General features: G+C 45.3%; 1 long non-coding RNA gene across 1 annotated transcript in view; it reads right to left on the reverse strand.

The window, feature by feature from the left end:
* The window catches only part of LOC139265206 (uncharacterized), a 34,023-nt gene that overhangs the window by 4,843 nt on the left and 5,522 nt on the right, over positions 1-23,658 (reverse strand). Inside the window, exon 2 of the long non-coding RNA XR_011593505.1 lies at positions 4,338-4,473. This is a non-coding gene — a long non-coding RNA (uncharacterized lncRNA). The remainder of the gene's footprint in view (positions 1-4,337; positions 4,474-23,658) is intronic.

Below are 23,658 nucleotides of genomic sequence, written 5' to 3' on the forward strand. Positions count from 1 at the left end.
TACATTTAAGGAGATATTTCACAACTCTCAAGAAAAATACATTCCAGTGAGGAGGAAAGGGTGTAAGTGAAAAGATAGCCATCCGTGGCTAACTAAAGAAATAAAGGACAGTATCCAACTAAAAACAAGGGCATACAAAGTGGCCAAAACTAGTGGGAGGACAAAAGATTGGGAAGCTTTTAAAAGCCAACAAAGAATGACTAAAAAAATGATTAAGAAAGGGAAGATAGACTATGAAAGTAAACTAGCACGAAATATAAAAACAGATAGCAAGATTTTCTGTAGGAATATGAAAAGGAAAAAAGAGTGGCTAGAGTGAATGTTGGTCCCTTAGAGGACGAGACCGGGGAATTAGTAATGGGGAACATGGAGATGGCAGAAATTCTGAACAAATATTTTGTATCAATCTTTATGGTAGAGGACACTAACAATATTCTAACAGTGGAGAGTCAAGGGGCTATAGCGAGGGAGGAACTTAACAGAATCACAATCACTAAGGAGGTGGTATTCAGTAAGATAATGGGACTAAAGGCAGATAAATCCCCTGGACCTGATGGCTTGCATCCTAGGGTCTTAAAAGAAGTAGCGACAGGGATTGTGGATGTGGATGCATTGGTTGTAATTTACCAAAATTCCCTGGATTCTGGGAAGGTCCCAGCAGATTGGAAAACTACAAATGTAACGCGCCTGTCTATATCCCTTTCCAGATTCTTTGTGTCCTCTTCACAACTTGCTTTCCCACCTATCTTTGCATCATCAGCAAATTTGGCTACATTACACGGTCCCGTCATCCAAGTCATTAATATAGATTGCAAATAGTTGAGGCCCCAGCACTGATCCCTGTGGCACCCTACTAGTTACAGTTTGTCAACCTGAAAATGACCTATTCATTCCAACTCTCTGTTTTCTGCTAGTTAGCCAATCCTCTATCCATGCTAACCCCGTGAACGTTATCTTGTGCAGTAACCTTTTTATGTGATACCTTATCGAATGCCTTCTGGAAATCCAAATACACCACATCCACTGGTTTCCCTTTATCCATCCTGCTCGTTGCATCCACAAAGAATGCTAACAAATTTGTCAAACATGATTTCCCTTTCATAAAACCATGCTGACTCTGTTTGACTGTATTATGATTTTCCAAATGTCCTGCTACTAATTCCTTAATAATGGACTCCAGCATTTTCCCAATGACAGATATTAGGCTAACTGGTCTATAGTTTCCTGCTTTCTGTCTGCCTCCTTTCTTAAATAGGGGGGCTATATTTGCGATTTTCCAATCCGCTGGGACCTCCTGAATCCAGGGAATTTTGGAAGCTTACAACCATTGCCTGCCCTGCCATCTCCATTGTTTTTTATTTAACGAATTAGGTTTTCAAGTTTTGAAATATCAAATTTTCTACTTATAGTTTTTAATCTGTATTTAGTTTAAAGCCCTACCTAGAGCCTTAGTTATTGGATTCTTCTTTTAATTTAAACCAATGCCCAAGTTTAGGAAAAAGAGGGAAATAGAAAAATACTCACCAACCAATCACTTACCTGCTTTCCTGTGACATCACACTTTGATTTTTTTTTCCTCTCTCCCCTTACAGGTCCATTGGCGCTGCTCCCAGTTAGCTCTTTTAATCTCCCGCTGCTCTTGCGCTGGTCTCCGGTGCTCTTTTAATCTCCCACTGGAGAACAGAACAAATCGTCCCAATTAAGTCCTGGAAGTCCTGAGCAATGCTACTGCTCAGGGTATCTTACAAGGAATCAATTGAAGCAGTCATCGAGCAGTTCTGAAGCGCACACCTGTCCTTAGATCTTCCTCCTGAGCCTTGAGGCTGCAGACCTCTCCTGGAATGCCACGTGTGGTCTACAAAGTCACTCAAACCTCTGTCACTGTGTTGCAGATTCAGATCATGGACTCCTTCAAACATAACCACCATCTGCAGGACCGTCATAGAAACCATCTTCACTGTCTGCACATGAGTTCCATTCTCCTGACATTTTCCGTTGGAAGACTGCTCCACGAAGATCTGGGACGCTAGACTTTTCAGCCAGGGGCAATTGTTTCTTGTTCCTCCAGACTTGAATGCCTCCTACTCTTGGGTCCTTCTGTTCACCAGTGCTCTGTGATATTTACTCTACATCACTCAGAACATTCAGCCCTGAATGGGTGTAACTGACCTCTTGCTTGAGTAAGTAAAGTGCCAAGATGCTCACCTGCTCATCAATGCTCAACTTGGGTTCTGCCAGGACCACTCGGCTCCAGACCTTATTACAGACTTGGTCCAAATAGGAACAAAATAACTGAATTCCAGAGATGAGGTGAGCGTGACTGTCCTTAATGTCAAGTCAGCATTTAATTAAGTGTGGCATCAAGGGGCCCTAGTAAAATTGAAATCTGTGGGAAAACTCTCCACTGGCTGGAATCATACCTAGCACAAAGGAAGATAGTTGTGGTTGTTGGAGGTCAATCATCTCAGTCCCAGGACATTGCTGCAGGAGTTCATTGAGCAGCATTCGAAGTTCAACCATTTTCAGCTGCTTCAACAATGACCTTCCCTCCATCATAAAATCAGAAGTGGGGATGATCGCTGATAGACAGCACAGTGTCCATTCGCAACTCCACACATAATGAAGCAGAACATGCCCGCATGCAGCAAGATCTGGACAACATTCAGGCTTGGGCTGATAAGTGGCAAGTAACATTCAAGGCATAACAAGCGAGAGTCTAACCACTGCCCCTTGACATTCAATGGCATTACCATCGCTGAATCCCCCACCATCAAATCCTGGGGTCACCAGTGACTAGAAACTTAACTGGACCAGCCACAAAGATATTGTGGCTACAAGAGCAGGTCAGAGGCTGGGTATTCTGTGACAAGTGTCTCACCTCCTGACTCCCAATAGCTTTCCACCATCTACAAGGCACAAGTCAGGAGCGCAATGGAATACTCTCCTCTTGCCTGGATGAGTGCAGCTCCAACAACACGAAGGATGCTCGACACCATCCAGGACAAAGCAGCCCACTTGATTGGCTCCCCATCACCACCTTTAAACATTCACTCCCTCCACCACTGGCACACCATGTCTGCAGTGTGTACCATCAATAAGATGCACTGCAACAACGCGCCAAGACTTTTTTGACATCAGCTCCCAAACCCACGAACTCTACCATCTAGAAGGACAAAGGCAGTAGGTGCATGGGAACATCATCATCTGTAAGTTCCCCTCCAAGTCACACACTATCCTGACTTGTATAAAAATTTCTGTTCCATCATTGTTGCTGTGTCAAAATGTTGGAACTCCCTATCTAACAGCACTGTGGGAGTATCTGCACCACATGTTCTGCAACAGTTTAAGAAGGCAGCTCACTACCACCTTCTCAAGGGCAATTATGGTTGGTCAATAAATTTTGGCCTTGGTAGCTATAACCTCATTAGTGTCAGCCGTGGCTCAGTGGGTAGCACTCCTGCCCCTGAATCAGAAGGTTGTGGGTTCAAGTCCCACTCCGGTGACTTGAGCACAAAAATCTAGGCTGGCACTCCAGTGTACTACTTAGGGAGTGTTGCAGTCTTTCAGATGAGGTGTTAAACTGAGGCCCCATCTGTGCTCTCAGGTGAACGTAAAAGATCTCATGGCACTATTTCGAAGAAGAGCACGGGAGTTATCCCTGGTGCCCTGGCCAATATTTATCCCTCAACCAACATTTCTAAAAACAGATTATCTGGTCATTATCACATTGCTGTTTGTGGGAGCTTGCTGTGTGCAAATTTGCTGCCACGTTTCCCACATTACAACAGTGACTACACTCAAAAAGTGCTTCATATGCTGTTTGATTCTACTTTTGGTTTATCAGTTCCAGAACTATTGAAGGTGGGGATGAGACTGTTTAACTGACGGTCAAATTCATCCAATCATCTAATGTAGAGTCTGTTTGCTTTCCAATTGACGTGGGAGGGCGGTGTGCAGTGAGGATGGACATGCTTGGAGCATGGGGGCGGGGTATTGGAGGTAGGAGGTTATGTGACGTCAGCTCCCAGAAATACATCATTCGCAGCCCTGGGTGGAAGTTTCACTCTGCCTCCTCACTGAAGGACAAGCCCAGGAAAGTCACGTGGCTTTGCTAATAGTAAACAGGATGAAGTCACACTTCATGGAGGGGAAATATTAAAGTCGAGTACCCATATTAACAAAGAGTTTATGCTTTAATTTAAATTTGTATGGGAACTTGCACCTTAGATTTGTGCTCTCTTAATTAATGCATCTCTTGTCATTCCGCAATGATGCCCAAAGAAAGCCTGAATTTACAATAAGGGTGAATGATATTTAATTGTAAAAACAACACTGACCTATTCTTGAGGTAGATGCAAATGAGATCTCGTAAAAGCCCACTCTGCCTGACAGTCTGTTGACCACTAGTTTCCTGGGCAGTCACATTTAGAGCGCAGGTCATTAGGCATATCTTTTAGCTCCTGGATTAAAACACTTAAGAATAAAGAGAATGTATTTACACAGCAGTGCAAAACAGAATGAGGTATCTATCTAACGAACAGATGCTGCACATTGTAACTCCATAGAGGCAATGATAATCAAGTTGTTCAGTTTTAAATCAACTCGGCAGTTGTTTTGAAACCATAAACAATAAAAATGCACTTGTCTTTCTCTTTTATACACCAAAGGCTTCATTTTATTAAAAGATGATATAATGTTAAGCTCCGGAATAATCCCAGACTGTGATCTTAACGTTCAATTTTACCACAAAAATTTTCATCGCAGGGTTTATATTTGACAACCAATAGAAAGGAGCGCAATAAATAATTGTCGCTTCAACCTGTAATGAAAGTGTTGTTACCCAACAGTCATTTAAAAAATGTTAAAACGTCCAGTGTCAGTGCAATGTATGAAGATTTGATTGATGGCCAGACTGAATCGGTGATCTGTCCATTTATCTAAATTTTATTATGTTTAATTTTTGGTGCTGTTGGAAAAGAAGTTATGAATATTCTTTGGAGCCTCATTTATCTTCATAAATGAAATGATGCAAATTGAGGAGCATTTTCACGTCAATGCATTATCTGTGGCAACACCGATTTTAATGAAAGGAAGCATTTGTTCAGCAAGAGTAAGTGACTGCATAACCAAATGAGAATTTAAAACCTTTTCCTTATAACACTGGAAGGTTATTGGCTGAGGAAATGCACCTGAGGCCACAGGGAGTATTCAGATGTCAAGATACAAGAGTGAAGAGGCATATCTTTTTCAAAGCAAGCCTTTATTTACATTGCCAGAAGCAAGGACGTCCATATATCCTGGAAGGCTGTTTGCATCTATTGCATTGAAATTTATTCTATATTCATTGATGCCGTCTTATTAGTGAAGCAGTGAACCTTAATTAAAATCACTAAAGTTCTGGTGATTTCGTTGACAGCCATTCCTTAACAAATGCATAGTAAAATAAAATCAGACTCCAGTTCTTTTGGCTAAAGTAAACAGTTCACCTTTTTAATTTTTAACTTTGTAGAAGAGATCAGGCTTGCATAGTAACATAGGAAACACAAGAATATGAGAAGGGGCCTTCAACCTCTCTTTGGAATGCAAAGATAACCCCCGCTACTATTCTCTACTGCTAATCGTCTTCTTAAATCCACCCTCACCCCTGTCTCCACCACACTCACCTCCAACAAATGGACTTCTTTGTCTCAAAGATTGAGACCATCCGTTGCCTCTGCCAGTTCCCTTCCTTCCCCCTAGCTCACCGCGTCAAACTTCTTCTGAAGTTCCCTGCCCCCCCCGACCCCTGCCCTAGTCCTAAACTCGAATCTTGCTCCAGTTTCTCTCTGATCTCCCCTCTTGACCTCTCCATGCTCATCTTGTCCATGAGACCCACGTCCTGCTCCCTTGACCCTATTCCCACTAAACTGTTGACCACCCAATTTCCTTTTCTGGCTCCCATGTTAGCTGACATTGTAACTGTTCTCTCTCCTCAGGTACTGTCCCCCTCTCATTCAAATCTGCCATCATCATCCCTCATGCAGGTCAGCGAGCACAGAGATGATGGGTGAAAGGGACTTGGTGCGACTTAGAATACGGGCAGCAGAGATTTGGGTTTATGGAGGGTGGAAGATGGGAGGCCGTCCAGGAGAGCATTGGAATACTACGTTAAAGGTGTTATAGAAATACAAGTTGCTGTGATTGCTGTTGTGGTAATAACGAGCTGCTTTTATTTCCAGGCCCTCAAGAATATTCCTGTCAAAGAACAAAGTAATACAAGAAAAGATATTGGAGTGTAATTGCTGCAATGTGCTTTCTCCTATCAAGGGGCCATCTAGTGTTCAGTTAACAATATGCAAGAACCATACATTATCACAACAAATTACTAATCTGTATGAGACAGTACACTGTAAAAACTGACCATGTGTTTATTGTGTTATCGCACCTAGTCATCTTTTCTCAATAACTAATTTTGTCAATTTTGATTCATTCAAAATAAACCAATTCCATGAGCACGCAAACTGGTTTAGAAGTGTGACTGTCAGCCAGAAGATTACGGTGATAGAACTGGAATGAAACATCTGAGGGTGACCAATATTTCATATTTTGTAGTTTATGAAAGGCTCCAGGGTCTTGAGTATATCACGGCAGAAATGGAGTGACATCTCTCCCTGCTTTGCAAGTGCCTGCTATGTCAGGTGTTGGCAGACAGGGCATATTATCAACCAGGGTTACAATGCATTTGTTGCTTATCGCCCTTGCTGTCTCACTGAGATGCACGTCAGTAAATTTACCATTGAAAAGATTTGAATTTTGGGTGATGTCATCTGCAAATATTTGTTGTCTGTCAAAATCAAACACAATTTAGCTTACCATTTAAAACTGGATTGATAGCTAGTCTGAACTGCTGGTAATTTGCAGCTAGTGCTGGAAACATATACTGCAAGCTTGTAGTGCGGGATACAAATTCATAATCAACGGCAATTGTGTAAACTGTTGGTATTTGGGAATTGAAGAAATGCTAAACTGAAGTTATACAAAAGCCCAGAGAAAATTGTTTAATAGAATGCAACATGATCCGAAATGAAATTGGCATTTGCCCATAGAGATAAAGGAAATCCCACTCCCAATACCATTCAAAGAATAATTGACAAAGGACAAAAGTCGGTTGGAAACCTGGAATTTAAATGTACAAGTAATGGGAAATGTTAATTTTTTTCAGGATTTATATTTGACTTGGTTTTGGAGATCAACATTAATTAATATACGTCAGAAAAACTATTCACAAAGCCAAATCTGCTAGTGCTTTTGCTGCAATCAGGAAGGTACTGAGCAGCACAGAACATCCATAACCACATTAAGGTGGACCATAAATAGCAGACGCCTCAAATCGCTGGAGAAATACCACTAACGATGTCTCCGCAAGATCCTGCAAATCCCCTGGGAGGATGGACGCACCAACGTCAGTGCTCTCGATCAGACCAACATCCCCAGCATCAAAGCACTGACCACACTCGACCAGCTCCGTTGGGCGGGCCACATTGTTCGCATGCCCAACACAAGACTCCCAGGGCAAGCGCTCTACTTGGAGTTCCTGCACGGCAAGCGAGCCCCAAGTGGGCAGAGCAAATGTTTCAAGGACACCCTCAAAGCCTCCTTGATAAAGTGCCATATCCCCACCGACACCTGGGAATCTCTGGCCCAAGACCGCCCTAAGTGGAGGAAGAGGGAGGACGCTGAGCACTTCGAGTCTCGTTGCCGAGAGCATGCAGAAATCAAGCGCAGGCAGCGGAAGGAGCGTGCAGCAAACCAGGCTCCCCACCCACCCTTTCCTCCAATGACTGTCTGTCCCACCTGCGACAGAGACTGTAATTCCTGTATTGGATTGTACCGCCACCTGAGAACTCACTTTTGGAGTGGAAGCAAGTCTTCCTCAATTTCGAGGGACTGCCTATGATGATGATGATGGAGGTTCAGGGCAATGGTGGCCTTCACTGCCACTGCCAATGCATTGCAGGTGGTTCATTGCACCTGCAGGTCTTCTTTGACCAGGTGACATGTCTCTGTCAAGGCTCCCCTGGTAAGGCTGAGCTGTCCATTAAACCTCTCTTCTGCCATGCCCAGGAAACTCACTGTTGTCACATGCCAGCTGCCTGGCATCGTATCGACTGGAGGTGTATGAGTTCTATGGCCTCTAACCCCTTTGGACCACCCTCTGCTGCTGCTTCTCTGTTCCATTGCAATATACCCACCAAAGACTATTGCATCCATGCTATCAGACAGATAGCTCCCCCATGTTATTCGCTTGAAATGGGTTATACTTTGAAATCTACTTTTCAGTTAGCTCACTGATGCCACATCTGACTTAGAATAACCTACTTTCAATGTGGCTTTGCGGCTGTGGAATGCTGCTTAAATTCACCACTGATTATCTCTACCAAGGTAAATGGGCCTCTCTCCTTACTTTACACTGGCCTCTTTAATCGCATATATGGTATCACTGTTATGTATACAACCCCAGGCAACCTGTACAATACCGCCACCGGAGGGCTTACCTATTGGAGTCTCAAGTGATCCCAGCATCCCTTGGGAGCACTGTATATAAGCAGGCCTCCCAGTACCAACACTCTGGAGTCTGAATAAAGGAGCTAAGGTCACACTTACTCATTGTCTACAATACTTAGTTGCATTACTTTGTTATGAGCATAACAATTGGCGATGAGATAACGAACAACCACACGAAAATGCAGAGAAGTGTTGATATCCTGGAGAAGTTCTCAGAAGGGGACAATTGGGAGGCCTTCGTGGACCGACTCGACCAATACTTTGTAGCCAACGAGTTGGAAGGGGATGAGAACGCTGCCAAAAGAAGGGCGATCCTCTTCACCATCTGCAGGGCAACAACCTATGGCCGCATGAAGAATCTTCTTGCTCCGGTGAAACCAACAACCAAATTGTATGAAGAACTGTGTATGCTGGTCCGGGAGCACCTAAATCCGAAGGAAAGCGTTCTGATGACAAGGTATCGATTCTACACGTATCAGCGGTCTGAAGGCCAGGAAGCGGCGAGCTACGTCGCTGAACTAAGGCGCCTTGCAGGACGTTGCGAATTCGATGGATTCCTTGGGCAAATGCTAAGAGACTTTTTTGTGCTTGGCATTGGACATGAAGTCATCCTTTGCAAACTATTGACTGTTGAAATCTGTCAAATCTGAGCAAAGCCATAACGATAGCCCAGGCATTTATGTCCATCAGCGATAACACAAAACAAATTTTGTAGCATAAAGAGGTTTCGGCAAGTACTGAACACAAAATAATGTCGTTTTCAGGCAAGAATGCATATGGCAGAACGTACACGCCTGCAGCTGCATGACTTCAGATGACCCAGAGTGTGCCATTAATCGTTAAAGCGAGGCAGTTAACAACTTCTTGGTGCTGTGGAGGTGATCATCAAGCCCATTAATGCCGCTTCAAACACTATGTGTGCAAACACTGTGGAACAATGGAACACCTCCAGCGAATGAGCAGCTGAGCTGCAAACCCTGCAAACCACCACGTTGCAGAGGAGAACAAATCCATGGCGGATCAGGCTGAACTAGAGACTCGAACCGAGGAGGCAGAAGTGTACAGGGTACACACCTTCACCACGAAATGTCCACCGATCATGCTAAAAGTTGAACTGGATGGAATTCCAGTATCCATAGAACTGGATACTGGTACGAGTCAGTCTACCATGAGCAAAAAAGCCTTCGACGGGCTATGGTGCAACAAAGCACACAGGCCCAAGCTTAGCCCCATTCATACCAAGCTAAGAAGTTAGACTAAAGAGCTGATCCCTGTAATTGGCAGTGCAGCAGTAAAAGTCTCCTATGATGGAGCAGTGCACGAACTCCCACTATGGATTGTATCAGGTGATGGCCCCACACTGTTCGGCAGAAGCTGGCTGGGAAAAATCCGCTTGAACTGGGACGACATCCGAGCGCTCTCGTCCATTGATGACGCCTCATGTGCCCAGGTTCTGAGCAATTTGCTGTCGTTGTTTGAGCCAGGCATCGGAAGTTTCTTGGGGGTGAAGGTACAGATCCACTTGGTTCCTAGTACACGATCCATCCACCACAAGGCACGGGCGGTATCGTATATGATGCGAGAGAAAGTGGATATTGAGCCGGTCAGGCTGCAGCGAGAAGGCATCATTGCGCCGGTGGAGTTCAACGAGTGGGCCATTCCAATTATTCCGGTTCTCAAAGGCGATGGCATGGTCAGAATTTGTGGGGACTATAAAGTAATGATTAACCATTTTTCGCTACAGGACCAGTACCCGCTACCCAAGGCAGATGACCTATTTGCGACCCTGGCTGGAGAAAAGACGTTTACCAAGTAGGACGTGACCTCGGCCTACATGATGCAGGAGCTGGCAGAACCTTCGAAAGGCCTCACCTGCATCAACACGCACAATGGTCTGTTCATCTACAATAGATGCCTGTTTGGGATTCGATTGGCCGCAGCAATTTTCCAAAAGAACATGGAGTCTGCTAAAGTCGGTTCCACGCACCGTGTTTTCCGGGGCGACATACTGGTCACAGGTCAGCACACCATCGAACACTTGAAGAACCTGGAAGAGGTTCTAAGTCGGCTAGATCGCGTGGGACTCAAGTTGAAACACTCAAAGTGTGTTTTCCTGGCGCCAGAGGTCGAGTTCTTAGAGAGAAGAATCGCGGCAGATGGCATCAGACCCACGGCGCCAATACAGAGGTCATCAAGAACGCGCCGTGACCACAGAATGTGACGGAGCTGCGGTCGTTCCTGGGACTCCTCAATTATTTCGGTAATTTCTTTCCCAGGTTAAATACCTTGCTAGAACCCCTACGATGCTATGCAAGGGAGATGACTGGGTATGGGGGAAATCACAAGAGGCTGCTTTTGAGAAAGCCAAAAATCTGTTATGTTCCAACAAACTGCTTGTCTTGTACAACCCATGTAAACATTTAGTGCTAGCTTGCGATGCATCTTCATACGGGGTCGGTTGTGTGTTACAACAAGCTAACGAATCGGGAACATTGCAACCGGTCGCCTATGTATCCAGGAGTTTGTCCAAGGCCAAAAGGGCCTACAGCATGATTAAAAAAGCTCTGGCATGCGTTTACAGGGTGAAAAAAATTCACCAATATGGTCTCAAGTTTGAGCTACGAACTGACCATAAGCCGCTCATATCGCTATTCTCAGAGAGCAAAGGGAATAATACCAATGCCTCTGCCCGCATCCAAAGATAGGCGCTCACGCTGGCTGCATACAACTATGTAATCCGCCACAGAGAACTGCGCTGATGCTCTCAGTCGGCTACCATTGCCCACCACCGGGGTGGAAATGGCACAGCCTGCAGACTTGCTGTTAGTGATGGATGCATTTGAAAACAAAAAGTCATCCATTACGGCCCGCCAGATCAGGACCTGGACCAGTCAGAATCCTTTACCGTTGCTTGTAAAAAAACTGTGTCCTCCATGGGAGCTGGTCCAGCATCCCAGCAGAGATGCATGAAGAGATCAAGCCATTCCAGTGGCGCAAAGACGAAATGTCTATTCAGGCGGCCTGTCTTTTGTGGGGTAATCGCGTGGTTTTGCCTAAGAAAGGCAGGGAAACTTTCATACGTGACCTACACAGTACCCACCCAGGCATAGTAATGATGAAAGCTATAGCCAGATCCCATGTGTGGTAGCCCGGCATCGACTCAGATTTGGAGTCTTGCGTGCGCCAATGCAACACTTGTTCTCAACTGAGCAATGCACCCAGAGAGGCACCGCTACGTTTGTGGTCATGACTCTCCAAACCGTGGTCGAGGATCCACGTTGACTTCGCTGGCCCGTTTCTAGGCAAAATCTTTTTGGTTGTAGTGGATAATTATTCAAAATGGATTGAATGTGCAATAATGTCTGTAAGCACATCCACTGCCACCATCGAAAGCCTATCTGATGTCCTTGTCAGCGACAATGGGCCGTGCTTCACCAGCGCTGAATTCAAGGAATTCATGACCCGCAATGGGATCAAGCACATCACATCTTCCCCGTTCAAGCCCGCATCCAACGGTCAGGCAGAATGGACAGTCCAGACCATCAAGCAAAGCTTGAAATGCATGTCGGAAGGCTCCCTGCAGACCCGCCTGACCCGAGTCCTGCTCAGCTACCGCACCAGACCCCACTCGCTCACCGGGGTTCCCCCAGCCGAGCTGCTCATGAAAAGGGCACTCGAAACAAGACTCTCTCTTGTCCACCCCGATCTCCATGATCACGTCGAGGGCAGGCGGCATCAACAAAGCATGTACCATGATCGTGCAAACTTATCACACGACATTGAAGTCAATGACCCTGTATTTGTACTCAATTATGGACTTGGTCCCAAATGGCTTGCTGGCACTGTCATAGCCAAAGAAGGGAATAGGGTGTTTCAGGTCAAACTTGCCAATGGACTAACTTGCAGAAAGCATTTGGACCAAATCAAACTGAGATTCACAAACAGCCACGAGCAACCTGATGAGGACACCACCAACTTCGACCCTCCAACATACACACAAGTGACAACTGACATCACGGTTGACCACGAAACTGAACTCACCATCCCCAGCAGCCCGGCAAAGCCAGCTGCCCAGCGAAGAACCAACCAACTCACCCACACCTGCATTTGCACCGAGACGATCGACAAGGAAGCGAAAAGCCTCAGATTGTCTCACCCTGTAAATAAGTGTACTATTGACTTTGAGAGGGAGTGATGTTATGTATGCAACCCCAGGCAACCTGTACAATGCCGCCACCAGAGGGCTTACCTGTTGGGAGTCCCAATGGATCCCAGCCCTATAAGCAGGCCTCCCACACTGTACCAGCACTCGAGTCTGAATAAAGGAGCTACGGTCACACTTACTCATTGTCTACAGTACTCGGTTGCATTACTTTGTTATGAGCATAACAACTGTGACCATTGAATGAAAGAATGCCATACTCCTCAATCATTTTCAAAACTAAAAAAGAATAGATAGTGTTCCCAAGGCATTGATCATGGGTAGTCCAGGGTCTGGAGTGTGGTTTCCGATGTTGACTGTGGTTCATTTATAGCATATCACATGACTGAAACAAGATAAAAATATTTCCCACCCCACCAACTCTGAAAGAGCGAGGCCTCACAACTTTAAGATCTGTAACACTATTTATCTACCATGCTCCAGTCCCTGACTCTGGGCTCTTATGCATCTCCCTCTTCGCATGCCATTGGCTGGTGGGCCTTTAACCACCTCGGCCTCATGCTCTCCTTCACACCCATCTCTTTGACCAAGCTTTTGGTAACCTCATCTAATATCTCCTTCTCAGCTCAGTGCAATCAAGCCTCTGCTTAGTGCCTTAGAATGTTTATTCTACATTAGAAACTATACAACATTGTAAGTTTTTGTTAAAGTGCAGATGTTGTAGTTTTGATTTTCAGAAGAAACGTTAAACCGAGGCCCTGTCTGCACTCGCTGATCCCAGGGCACTTTTCGTAGAAGAGCAGGGGAGTTCTCCTGGTGTCCTGGCCAATATTTATCCCTCAACCAACAACACTGAAAAACAGATAATATGCTCATTATCTCATTGTTTTTTGTGGGACTTTGCTGTGCACAAGTTGGCTGCCGTCTTTTTCTACATTATAAGTGACTACACTTTAAAATTATTTAATTGGCTGTAAAGCAATTTGGGATGTCCCAATGTCGTGAAAGGCACTATATAAATGCAATTTCTTACTTTTGTTCTAGATTTCAGCTGCTCTTCTTGCGGTGCTGAGCATTATCAAAAGCTACGACTTGCATTTAAATGCAAAGCTTGTGCAGTTACATACCAAGAAGAAAAAAATATTCTATTTGTGCCAAAATTGACAGGGTGTCAAGATTACACATGTGCCACACACAATCTGAAATGAATGATTTATTCCACACACAGCTTGAAGTAGAAGCCACACTGAGGTGAAATCTTTCTTCAGCGAGGGTTGAGTCAAATTGTTCTGCTCTCATCCATTCGGTTCATTATCAGCGTTTCCGGAGGCCTGGGAGCGGTTTTCCTGACTCTCACCTTAATTGGGAATGGTAGATGGTAGGAAGAGGGATCGAAAGAGGAGGACAAATCATTCAGAAAATGGGAAAGGAGAGTGGCTGATTGCTGATGAGGCAGCGTCTTCTGACTGGAGGTGAGGAAGAGATTGTAGACACCAGCATATGTCATTGCATGATCATAGTCAGCATGATCACTTGGCTGAGGAAACCCTTATTGTGATAATCTGTCGAAATTCAATTTACATATAGGGATCTTTGGAACTCATTTCAGCAAAAAAAAAGGAAAAGCATTAGGGCATTTTAAATAAAGATAAGGATTTGTAAGAACTATGTAATCATGCAAGCTGCAGTACAGAGTCTTTTCAAAGAAACAATTCACACATCTGTCAGTCACTGATGGAATTTAAAGTAGGGCCAGTTTGTATCAGTATTGCACGTCAATTTTGATCTGCCAGGGATTGGGATTTTATTTTTCAGGTTGTGGTATATCTTGAGTCACAGTGAAAAGCAAGAATTGATATTATTTCATTGTAAATGATTCCTTAAGGAGAGAACTGAAGTTCTGTATGCATTCGAGGAAAGAAATTGTAGGGTTAGAAATTACTGCTCGCGATATTAATGAACAAACACTTAACATGTTTGTGTAACATTCCGTTGCTATTTGAGGCGTCATTACCCTATCTAAAATAAAGGGGTAAATGTCCACTTTAATATGATCAGTGACATTTCAAATGTTTGAACAGCAATACTGCAAAGAATAATGTTAGGCTGTTATGGAATGCCAGAGGAGTCATCTGATTAGTATTCTATGGTCAGGTTTGTGAAAGCATGCTGCATTAAAAGGTAATGCAAATATATGCGGTGTGGTCACAGTGGAATCAGGAGTACTCCTCTTCAGGTGCTGTATCTGCTGCAGAGCACCGAGCTGTACTGCACCCCATAATGTGAAGTCGGCTCACTAACTTCTTATGTGCAGCTCGAGTGAGGGACAGGAATGACTGCAGCAATGGCCAGGTTGGAGAATGTGTCAGTTCAAGACACAGCTCTGGATGGTCCTGCTGCAGGAGGTATTGGCCAGCAGGGTGGACTTTCCTTTGGTGCTGAGGGGCACTGTGGTACGAGAGTGGCATAGATGGAACTGGCAGAAAGAGTCAATGTTATTTCACCGGTGCACAAGAAAGTTTACAAGTCTCCGTGAGGTTGCCACGGTCACACTTTGACAAATGTTATAATAGTGCCTTACAACGCAGACTCACTGAACCTCATATTAAGCTTGGCACAAAATCACAGAGTGAGTACTCTGCAATTGTTCGCCTACTCCCTAAATGCACAGGCTAGCCCATCCCTTTGCCTCACACACTGCATTGTTGCCATGCCAATGTATCTGCCCTGTGATTCACAAAATTGCAACAAATGTTCTTGTCATGCAATAGATTCCCATCATGAGGAGAGCTAGAGGCCCATGCATGCCCCAGGCCCAGCTCCTCACAGCAGCCTGCATCACTCAGTCTCTACAGTGACAAGCACCAGTGTGGGACTGGGGTCAGCTCGTGAGTTGCAGGATGGAGCACTTAGTGAGGAGCAGAGAGGAGGAGTAAGTGCAGATGCAATTGGAGGAACTGCAACCTATTGGTTGGTTGGTCAACTCAAGGTCTCCGGTAGTTGCCACGCAAAGGATTTGGACCTCACAGAGCCTGACTATGAAAATGAGGTTTGATGGCTCAGTATCAGCTGTTTAATCAGACATTTGAGAGTTTGCCAATTACATAAGAATATAAGAAATAGGAGCAGGATTAGACCATTTGAGCCCTTGAGCCTGCTCCGCCATTCAGTAAGATCATGGCTGATCTGACCTTGGTCTCAACTCCACTTCCCTGCCTGCTCCCCATAACGCTTGACTCCCTTATCATTCAAAAATCTGTCTATCTTTACCTTAAATATATTTAATGACCCAGCCTCCAAAGCTCACTGGGGTAGAGAATTCCAAAGATTCACAACCATCTGAGAGAAGAAATTCCTCCTTAATTTAGGTTTTAAATCGGCAACCCCTTATTCTGAATCTATGCCCCCTAGTTCTAGATTCCCCAATGAGGGGAAACATTCTCTCTGCATCTACCCTGTCAAGCCCCCCCCCGCCAGAATCTTATATGTTTCAATAAGATCAGTTCTCATTTTTCGAAACTCCAATGAGTATAGGCCCAACCTGCTCAACCTTTCGTCATAAGACAATCACCTTCATCTCAGGAATCAACCTCGTGAACTGCCTCCAATGCAAGTATATCCCTCCTTAAATAAGGAGACCAAAACTGAATATAGTACTCCAGGTGTAGTCTCACCAACACCCTCTACAGTTGTAGCAGGACTTCCCTACTTTTATACTCCATCCCTCTTGCAATAAAGGCCAACATTTCATTTGCCTTCCTAATTACTTGCTGTACCTGCATGCTAACCTTTTGTGTTTCATGTACAAGGACCCGCAGATCTCTCTGTACCTCAGCATTTTGTAATCTCGCCCCATTTAAATAATAATTGTTTTTTTTATTTTTCCTACCAAAGTGGATAACCTCACATTTTCCCACATTATACTCTATCTGCCAAATTTTTGCCCACTCACTTAATCTATCTAAAGCCCTTTGTAGATTCTCACAATTTTCTTTCCCACCTATCTTTGTATCATCAGCAAATTTGGCTACGTTATACTCGGTCCCTACATCTAAATCATTAATATGGATTGTAAATAGTTGGGGCCCCAGTACTGATCCCTGTGGCACCCCACTAGCTACAGTTTGCCAATCGGAAAATGACCCATTTATCCCAACTCTCGGTTTCTGTTAGTTAGCCAATCCTCTATCCATGCTAATATATTATCCCCAACCCAGTAAGCTCTTATCTTGTGTGGAACCTTATCAAATGCCTTCTAGAAATCCAAATATACGACATCTACTGGTTCCCCTTAATCCACCTTGCTGGTTACATCTTCACTCTGCTCGTTACATTGGCCTATACAGTTCAAGAACATCCATGGAAGACTCCACAACCTGCATCTGTCCAATGCTGCATGACTGCTTGACTGAGCTGCAGACCGTGACTGAGAACTTGGCCGCTTCAGGGCACTGTGCGCACAGCTTCTCCATCTTCATAAAGAGTGATATGAATGTGGCTTTACAGGCCTTGGGCTCCAAACTATAGCATACTGTCGTCTCTGCATTTATTATGTTGAGGAGCTAGATAATTGTGGCTTCAAGATATAAATAGATACTATTACTATTACACAACACACACAACACAACACACAGAACACACCGATAATCCCCAATTAGTTATCGCCCATGCTATTCATCGTTAACGTTACATGCTAATACGCTTCGTATGCAATTGAATGCATGGTTATATCTACGGTCTGAAAATACATTTAATAAGATCGAGGTTAGGAACTAATGCATGACACCAAGATTACCAGCCTAATTAAAATCCAGCAGATCTACATTTGAATTAATGAGTCATTCCATCATTACAATTTATTTAATAAATGTAATATTTACTCTTCCGGAACCAACGAGGTCGTTCCAGCGCTTGCGGCACTGGTGCGGCTCACGGACCTCATGTGTAGTGGAAGAGACTACTTCGGCAATCTCTGCCCAGATACGTTGGTACACCCGGCGGGGGGTGGTTCTCCACGACCACCCTGGCTCAATTGGGCCCAACGATTTTCAACCTCCGCAACAAGCGCAGCATTGGGTAGCCAGAGAGCAAGAGAGAGGTGCTGGTGTACAAAACACTTTCTTCGCCCCCCCCCAAAACTCTCCACCTCCTCCCCCCCCACCCCGCCCTGCCCCAATACACTCTTTCTCTCCTCATCTCCCCCTGCTCCCAATCAAAACTCTCAAGCACAACCAATAAATAAAAAATAGAACCGAAGCCCAACCTTGCCCGGGAATTCAGCAGACCGGCCGGCCGGTGCGGGAGGCCACTCGGCCGGGGATAGGGTGCAGCAAGATCAGGGCATCCCTTTGGCTGGGGATAGGGGTTGCGAGCATTGGGTCCTGCTCACAGCTCGCTGGACACGCTAGGAGGGCAGGAGCATGCGCGCAGACTTCACTGAGCATGCGCACAGGTTCCGGCACTGTTTTCGGTGCTGGCCTGTTGCTCCGCCCCCACTTCAGAATGCATGCCAGGACTCCGGGGACTCCGAAGAGCGGCCAGGATGGGGCCCCTTTTTTCAGGCGCCCTTTCCAACGCGCAAAGTCGGCGCGCTTAAGGTAACTGCGCCGAAAATAGGAGTTGGGCAAAGTTGGGCCCTCAGTCAGGGTGAGTAAAATCTAGGCTAATGTTTCCTGCTGTGAGACAAATTAAGTTGATTGGGCAAGAAATGCTGTTGTATGCATGGGTTTTGACGTGAGCCCAAGGCCAATGCAGACATCATTTTACTTGTTAGATGACTGTTAGATACCTTGACCAGATGTGTGGTCGATCACTCATCTGCCTTACAACTCTTACTGAGTGACCTGTTCCTTGTGCAGGCAAGTCTCGTGTCTCCTGTTTCGGTCATCTTCTGCACTGGTTGTTGCTGTTTGTTCTTTCCTGCCTGCTCCTTTGCAAAGTGGGGTGAAGTTGTATAAGATGCAGCAAGCAATAGTAATTGTGGAAACTTTGGCCAGGCTGTCCAGCATGCCTGCTCTGACCCTGGCCTTACTCCCCCAGAAGCAACCGATAGAGACCGATGGCTAGTGAGATACTCATGGGCAGTGCACAATCACATGTTCCCACAACTAACACCCACAGGTTGCAGATAGGTTGCAGTTCTAACAAGATGTGAGCAGCTGCAAATTGAAACCCAAGGGCACCATGACACGTAAACAAGGTCAACAAACAACTACTTGGTGCAACTGTCAAACAGACTTCTCTTCACGGAACAACATGACTCAGTGGGCCAACCTTTCAATGCCATTGTGTGCTGTCATTGTGTTCCAGCAGTACTCTTCAGGAGCTGAGCCTGCATTTTGGGGCAGGGACCACATTAAAAAAAACAATGTTTAGCGACTTAATGAGCATACCTCTTAGTGTCGTAGACAATTTATACTGTTTGCGCAACAGGCCGTAAGCCTCAGCTCCTGGTAATACAGGTTGCCAACACCGCTAGTGTTGCTGTGCACCTAATGCTTATCAGCATTACAGGCATTGAGCAATGTATTATCAGTCCTATGCTTTATCGGTGGAATTTTTTTACACATTTAAATAAAACAAATTGAGAATGAGTAACATAGAAACATGGAAAATATGTGCAGGAGTAGGCCATTCAGCCCTTCAGCCTGCACCACCATTCAATAAGATCATGGCTGATCATTCCCTCAGTAGCCCTTTCCTGCTTTCTCTCCATACCACTTGATCCCTTAGCCATAAGGGCCATATCTAACTCTCTCTTGAATATATCCAATGAACTGGCATCAACATCTTTCTGCGGTAGAGAATTCCATAGGCTAACAACTCTCTGAGTGAAGAAGTTTCCCCTCATCTCAGTCCTAAATGCTTAACCTTTATCCTTAGACTATATCCCCTGGTTCTGGACTTCCCCATCATCGGTAACATTCTTCCTGCATCTAACCTGTCCAGTCCCGTCAGAATTGTATATGTTTTTATGAGATCCCCTCTCATCCTTCTAAACTCCAGTGAATACAGGCCCAGTCGATCCAGTCTCTCCTTATATGTCAGTCCTGCCATTCCAGGATTCAGTCTGGTGAACCTTCGCTGCACTCCCTCAAAAGCAAGAACATCCTTCCTCAGATTAGGAGACCAAAACTGAACACAATAGTCCAGGTAAGGCCTCACCAAGGCCCTGTACGACTGAAGTAAGACCTCCCTGCTCCTATACTCAAATACTCTAGCAATGAAGGCCAACATACCATTTGCCTTCTTCACCACCGCCTGCTATACCTGCAAGTCAACTTTCAATGACTGATGTACCATGACACCCATGTCTCGTTGCACCTCCCCTTTTCCTAATCTGCCGCCATTCAGATAATATTCTGCCTTTGTGTTTTTGCCACCAAAGTGGATAACCTCACATTTATCCACATTATACTGCATCTACCATGTATTTGCCCACTCACCTAACCTGTCCAAGTCACCCTGCAGCCTCTTAGCGTACGTCATGAAAGATGATTCAGCAGCGTGAATGAAGTGCAATCACAGCCATTATCAAATATACAGCTGTTTTGTAACTCAGCTTGCATTATACACATAAACTTCAGAGGCTAGCTCTTATTTCTATAAATAGATTGATTTGTTAACCGTTGGAAATGTTTAACCTGTTTGCTAACCTGACTAATCTCTTTAATATTGTACTGCAAAATGTACATGTGTTGTACGCATTCGCCTCTGCGGGTTCTTCTGAAAGGTTACACAGCTTGGCCCCGAAATTCTGCGAGGGTTCGCCCTATCTCCCAATAAAACGTTGGCAGGAGATCGGCAGAGCTCCATGGAGAAATGACGTAAACGTCCGCAAACAGCTATTTGCCCCATTTTCAGCCGGTCTTCCGCCAAAGTTGAGGTACTGGATTGGGGGTGGGGTGTTCCTGTAGATTTTCCGGCCGAAGAAAAATATTCAAGAGCAATTTTGACCTAACACCACCTAACGGGGTAGAAATTGCATGGCGAATGATCCCTGCACAGGAACAGGTCGGCCCGAACCCCAATTGAAATGGGGCCTCGGGCGTGATTTAAGTCAGACATCTGTTAAGCTACGGACACCTGCTGCGCGTCTCCAGCCAGCTCATCGGCCAATCAGGCATCAATGTCGGACCACTGCTGATAACTGCAGGAAAAGGGGTTGGAGTAAGCTATGGGATGGGAGCATTCATAATACCACTGGAGTTGGAGGAGCATTCCTGGTGCTCCTGGCTCCATAGCACATTTTAAAAACATATTTTTTTTCAAACCTGCCTTTCCGTGTCTGTTGTGGCAGCTGCTGAAGAATACTGACGCCTGCCTCGTGCATTGCTGACTAGTTTTGAAAAGAGGTTCTGCAACGAGCTTTAGGTCCCTAATTTACATATTCAATGGGCATAACTCCTGCTTTAGGCATCCATCTGGAATGCATAAAGAATGGCCCCATGATTTTAGCATCGGGAGCAAGGCCTGCACAGATTGAGAGCAGGTGGTCCCACGGCTAAATTGGTATGCGTTTTACGCCCAGAGAACGAGCATAACGAATTTCTACCCCAATATGTTTCAACTACAGCATCATAAATATAATGGGGCTGACTTTCCTCACCCTCCCACTCTTCCCTCCCCCTGCCAACCTACCCCGACTGATGACACCAAATTGGAAAATAGACAAATTGTGAAAAGCATTGTCAAAGACTGCAGGGAATATGCAGAAAGAAGGATAATGTAGATTAATGTAAATGGATGTGAAGTAATGCATTTAGAATGAAGAATAAATAAAGATAATGCATCTTAAATTATAAGATTTTAAGTGGAGCAGAGGGGGTGAAGGATGTCAATGTGCAAATGCACAGGTCACAAAAGGTGACAACCCAAATGGATAAGACCATTAGAAGAGAAAACAGAATCCTTGTTTATCTAGAGGAGGTGATGGTGAAATTGTACACATTATTAGGATTCAGTTAGAGAATTTTGCACAGTTTTGGGCATCCCATTATTGGAATGAGGCAGTGTAGGATGTTAACAAAGAAAAGAGAAACAGTTATGAAAGGAAACTTGAGACATTGGGGCTTTTTTCAATAGAGCTGAGGAGGTGACCTAATTGCCATCTTCAAGATTATAAAGGGTTGCGATAAGGTCATGGTGATCCACTGGGTGACAAAACAATACTGGGAGGGCACAAGTTTAAGATAATCACAAGAAGAAAGTTGAGGTAATAAAAAAGCTCTTTACGCACAGTAATGGTTAGAATGTAGAATTAATTGTTTTTGAAGCCAAGTGCATCATTTATTTTAAAAGGTAACTGGATAGTTGTTTGGTAAAAAAGAGTCATGTTATAATGTGTGGGAAGCGAGCAGGAAAGTGCTATTAGAGTAGGTGACTCATGCAGAGAAAAACATTGGTGCAGACTTGATGGGCCGCAACATCCTTTGTAAAAACACTTGAGTTTGCATTTTCTTCTGCCATCAGTCCATCTTGTGGGGTTAATCAGATGGGTGGCAATCGGAAATGAGACAGAGATCAATTAATTTGAATCTCCAGTCATATCAGTGCCGGCCCAATTTCCACCATCATTTCTTGGGCTGGGAGGAAAGTGCTCCAAACAGAAGGCAGCATCATTTAAATATGGCTGCGTTTATTTGTACTAACGGAATGGCAGCCATTTCTCTGATTGGCTCTCCATTATTACATGACCTATTGCTGATTGGCCCCATTGGAGAATAAGCCACACCCTGAATTTCCTCAGGAATGTGTAACTGCAACCGTCCAGCCCAAATTCTGACCGATTTTCCAATTTGTAATTCGATCCATTCTAACTTCAGAAGCCACAGAGGATAGATCTCCCCAAAAGCCACTAAATTCCAGCTGAAGTTCCTTACCTCAGCACAAGTGCATCCCTTCGCCAGCTGAAGTCCCTTATCACCAACCCCCCGCGACACCATAGATGGGGCATTGTGTGCGGATTGTTAACATGTTTATTGGGCATGAAGTGAATCGTAACAGTGCTGTGACTTCTGGATTTCATCCACCCCAATGATGTCCCTTGTAACACACGCACCGAGCTTCAACACACCAGCGGGTTGGAAGAATGCGATTGATCTTCCCTGAGTTCCCTCCCCCTCCTCTTATCCCTCCACCTGTGTCTCTCTCTTCCACCCCCAGGCTCTCTTTCTCTCTCCCCCCTCCCCAAGGTCTCTCTCTCTTCCCCCACCCCCAAAGGCTCTCTTTCTTAACCCCCCCCGCCAAGGCTCCCCGCTCTCTCCCCCTGCAAGGCTCTCTCCCCGCCCCCCCACCCCAGGCTCTCTCGTCTCCCCCCACAAGGCTCTCTCTCCAACACCCTCTCAGGCTCTCTCTCTCTCTCTCCCCCCCCCTCCTCTCGGCCAGCTGCCGCTTCTCTCCCCACCGCCCCTCACGACACAGTCGGAGATGCTTTCGGGGGCTTGGGGCTGCTCGGAGCTCGGGCGGGCCTGATGGATTGGAGGATCAGTGCTGTGGATGGCTACATAGTGGAGGCAATGTGGTGTTCGGGACCGGTTCCAGTTCCGGTTCTGGGCATGGGGGTGGGGGGGTGGTGAACGGAGGGAGGACGCATGTGCAGAAAAAGGTTAGTGGAAAGTGCGCTGCGCATACGTCAGGAGACACAACTATTTTGTTGCAACATTAATACAAGTGCTACTGTTGGTACTATCACAAGGTGTGCCACCAGAGGGCACAGCAGTGGGAGACTTGTAGGTTACCTTTACAGGTGTGCCTGGCCTAGTATAAAAGGCAGGCCACCAGGTGTGATCCTCACTCTGGAGTTAACTAATAAAGGACTAAGGTCACTACAGTTCATGTACAACACACTGCCTCGTGGAGTCATTGTTAGAGCTTCTAAAGGACACTAAAATTGGCGATGAGATTACGAACCATGAAGTGTGGCTACAAGCAGCCAACACACACGAGCTGCA

The sequence above is a fragment of the Pristiophorus japonicus genome, chromosome 6 (genome assembly GCF_044704955.1).
Source record: "Pristiophorus japonicus isolate sPriJap1 chromosome 6, sPriJap1.hap1, whole genome shotgun sequence".
NCBI classification, from domain to species: domain Eukaryota; kingdom Metazoa; phylum Chordata; class Chondrichthyes; family Pristiophoridae; genus Pristiophorus; species Pristiophorus japonicus.